Source organism: Cryptomeria japonica, chromosome 5 (genome assembly GCF_030272615.1).
Source record: "Cryptomeria japonica chromosome 5, Sugi_1.0, whole genome shotgun sequence".
NCBI lineage: Eukaryota > Viridiplantae > Streptophyta > Pinopsida > Cupressales > Cupressaceae > Cryptomeria > Cryptomeria japonica.
Genome location: NC_081409.1, coordinates 614137166 through 614141296, shown reverse-complemented (window position 1 = coordinate 614141296; position 4131 = coordinate 614137166).

Sequence of the window (4131 nt, the reverse complement as noted above, 5' to 3'; positions counted from 1 at the left end):
AACATGTAGACACCTTCAAGCTTGTGGGTTGCTCAAGTTGAAGGTGAATCTCCAAGGACCAGGTTGGCTTCATATCTTGATGGATCTCCTACACTAACTTCTTATGGGAAAGGGGTAAAAATCTTGCATGTAACGAAAAACCTATCCTAATGGAGGTGATACACCAAAATTATGAAGTTTTAAACTACTGCACTAAAACTATAATAGCTGCAATACTGAATGAAATACTTCACAAATTAATTAGACCACCCAATTCATAAACAATTTATGAAAAGGTTTGAAGCAATTCAACTTCTGCATGTAGGAAATGTGAATTTTTCACAACATGCAAGGAGCTAAAAAACCAGGTGAACACAACCCATAAAGTTTGTCTCCTTCAAAAACCCTAATAGAAAAATCTGCATGAGAAAAATCCTTTGGCAAATTCTCCCCAAAAATCCTAAAAAACTCATGCATAAACCTTATAAAAATAGCCTCCAATGCTGAAAATAGGTCTACCAATCTGCTACCAAAAATAGGTCCACTGAAAAAGAAAGACTAACCATCCAAAACTACATACCACTGCCAAATATAGCCACTAAAAACAAAATACCTCACCCTCTGCATGACTCACTGAACTGCTAAAAATAGCTTCCCAAAAAGCACTTCCATCTCTGAGATTTACATGCTGAGCACAACCATAAATGCCCTCAAATAAAAAAACATCTCCCAATGCATTTATTAAATTAATTATTTAGATAAATAGAAGCATTTAAATAATCTTAGTTTGACTTTGCTTCTATTTATATAAATAAATAAATTAATAATAATTATATTTAATTATTAATAATGGTATTTTGTGTTTTAATTTCTTTTATTTTGATACCATTATTAGTAATTAAATATAATAATAAAAACATTAAATAATAAAATAAGGGTTTAAAGCCCCCACGACTATCATGAACTAGGATTTAAAGTCTTAAGTGGGAATTTTTTAAAACTCGGCCACTTCATACCATATAAACAGTTGCATTTTAAATGAAATAAAACCCATCCTAATTCCGAAAGGAATTAGGGAATGGAAGGTGAAAAGGGAAAAAACCCTAAAAACTTTATTTTGCATCTTTGTGTTTGCTAAGAAGACTTTTCCTCTGCCACCATGCACTACTAAAGCTAAGGTTTCAAACTAGAGTTGAAGATAGGTTTTTGACTGAGATTTTGCATGGAATAATAGCATGGGTGTGTTCTTATTCCCTTCTCCTTCAATACATTGTTTCCTCACTTGATAAGAATGTAGGAATCTTTCTTTTGCATGCATGTATAGGGTTTTGATTCTTTGCTAGTTGTGATATCTTCTAACTCTGCAAACTTGTATTTGTTGAAGGACAAAGACTATCTCATGTCTATTCTTTAAAAATATCACTATGCTTTACATCTTTTGATGTTATGAAACCCTAGATACACATATGTTTCTATGGAATTTAAAATATTTCTTCATTTCCTATCATCTCTACAAACATCTAGGGTTTGAAGGTTGGTCTCTTTAAAATCTTCTCTATCACTTAGGTTTTGTTGGCTTCTCATTCATACATGCTTTTTGTCATTGTTCTAAAGCTCATTATGTTTACACTATGGGACTCTTCTTCCACAGAGCTGTCAATATCTATTAATAAATCTTGCCATATCTATTATTGTCCTTCTAGGGTATTCATGCATGGTAATTTTTCTTATTTTCTAGGCTGAGATCTATGTGAATGAGTTATTGTTGTCTCATCATTTGGTATTGTGATTGTATACAAAAACCCTTTTTCTTTGTTAGGACATTGTTTTATGCTCTTTATATGGATTCTTTTTCTATATTACATACGGAGAGGTTTTGATCTTCAAATAAAATCCATCTTTGAATGCACCATATTACCCTTAAAGCTCACTAAGCTTTGACCATGATGCTCTCTTACTTCATAATTTGATTATAAATTATTGTGAATGTTGCTTTTGTATTTCCTTTTGAAATTATGTTACTGTGCATGATTGAGATTGTCATTTATAAATCCCAATATCATTATGAAGATTATTACTTTAAGGTCTCTATGCTTTAAACCTACACATGTTTTATATTATTCCTATGAGGATTTGGTTAATACTGAGAGGGTGAGTGAATCAGTATTAACACCAACTAAAACTTTAAACATAAAATCAAACTTATATTAGATCTGAAATCAAATAGCTCAACTTCTTTTATCAGATCGAACAATCTCTCTATCAGATTTGCTTAACACATTAATCAGATCATTTACCACATCTATCAAATCTTTCACCACTTAAGAAATCATATAGATTTGATCATTTACCAACTCATTATCCTTATCAATCAGATCAAACACTTTTCTCTATCAACACATATTAGTACTGGTAACCTCTGATAAACATCATAACCAGTGTCTCGGAAATAGTTCATGAAATGAAACATAAACAAGAATATCACATGAAAAACATTCCACACATTAACACCATAATTTTTGACGTGGAAACCCAAATAGGGAAAAAACATAGTAGGAGTTGGCACCCACAAATATTTGTACTCTTTTGAAGTACGCTTTGTTAAGAGTAGACCTGGTTAGGAGTCACCCGATGAAGGGATTTGCCTAGCAGCTCGGTTAGGAGCTTGATGATCTATTAGGATAAACCTTGTGAGAGGATTTAACACTCTTTTGAGAGCTTCCCTAGTAGGGGACTGAATGTTTAAGTCATGTTAGGACCTACTCGATTAAGGGATTTAACCTACTGCAATTGTTACGGAACAACAATAAATAAGTGATCTATTACTTGCACTTCTTTGCTTTCTTGATCAAATCTAGTAATGCTCAACACTCTACAACTCTTAGGCAGATCTCACACTTCTCTTGGATGACTCAACACACTCTCTTAGACCACTGACACCATAAACATCAACTCTGTCATCCTAAATAGCCATCTCAACTAGGTCGACCACTAAACCTTAATTACATCAAGAATTTATAATACAAATCATAAGAGATCATCTCAGATTGATATACAGATAATTACATCAAATTACAATGCAATATCAACCATTGGTTCATCATAACGCATCACAAAAAAATCTGATTTATACCAAAGTCAAAGCCTCAAAAACACTCCACTAAGCATTTCGTTGATTCCCAAGAAATTCTTCCTTGAATCACACCAAAACAGCAATCAAATCTTTTCACACGGGTTGTGCCATGTTACCAACTTTGTCGATCACTTCCATAACACAAATCATTACCGGTTTGATGATATCTTCACCGATCTTAAATCCTACTAAAATCTTAGCAAAACTTCATCAAAAATTTAAAACATGCCTTCCAGTAGTCATCACAAGTTCTGGTTTTGGTCAGATACTCCTTTTCATGATATAAGCTCACCATCCAAACCACAAATCACCAATTAAATCAAAACATCTCTTCTTTACCAGTTAAAGTCCTATTTTACAAACTTCAGTTCTCTGTCGGTAAACCCTATCTTCCAATAAACCAAATCACTTACATGATTAAAAAAAACATTAGTAACATTAGTAATCAACATTTGACATCAGCTGCCATCAATGACAACACAAATAACTGACCGAGTCATCTAATCACATAATCTCAATCTCTTCATCACAAATAGACTTCTATCCTTTACCGGTGCAGTCATCAATCTTCAACTGCATCACCTCATCTGCATCAGTTATGCTAAATGCCAATAGTTTAAATGACACTACAACTATTTTTACAACCTCTTTATACTTTTGTCAATCATTGATCACATGAGACTGATATCATGAGATTCTTCTTTTACTATTAGAATGGTTCTTTTTGTTTTCTAATATTAATGAGTTGATAAAGATGGCCACACACATCTTCATTGATAGATGCACTTTATATGCTCTGTCACCCTACTCATTGTTATCGCAACAATCCTTTGGTTGTGAGTTACTGTTTGAAATTTGCTCCTTTATACAATATGGATTATTAATCTCTTCTTAAACCTCTGTGATGGCTCTAGAAAAGTTTAGAAATCACTATCCTTAACTATGGGTGATTATATCTAGCCTTCTTATACATTTCCTCCTTGAGAAGTATCATTAATGTCACTGTGCATTGATGAGTA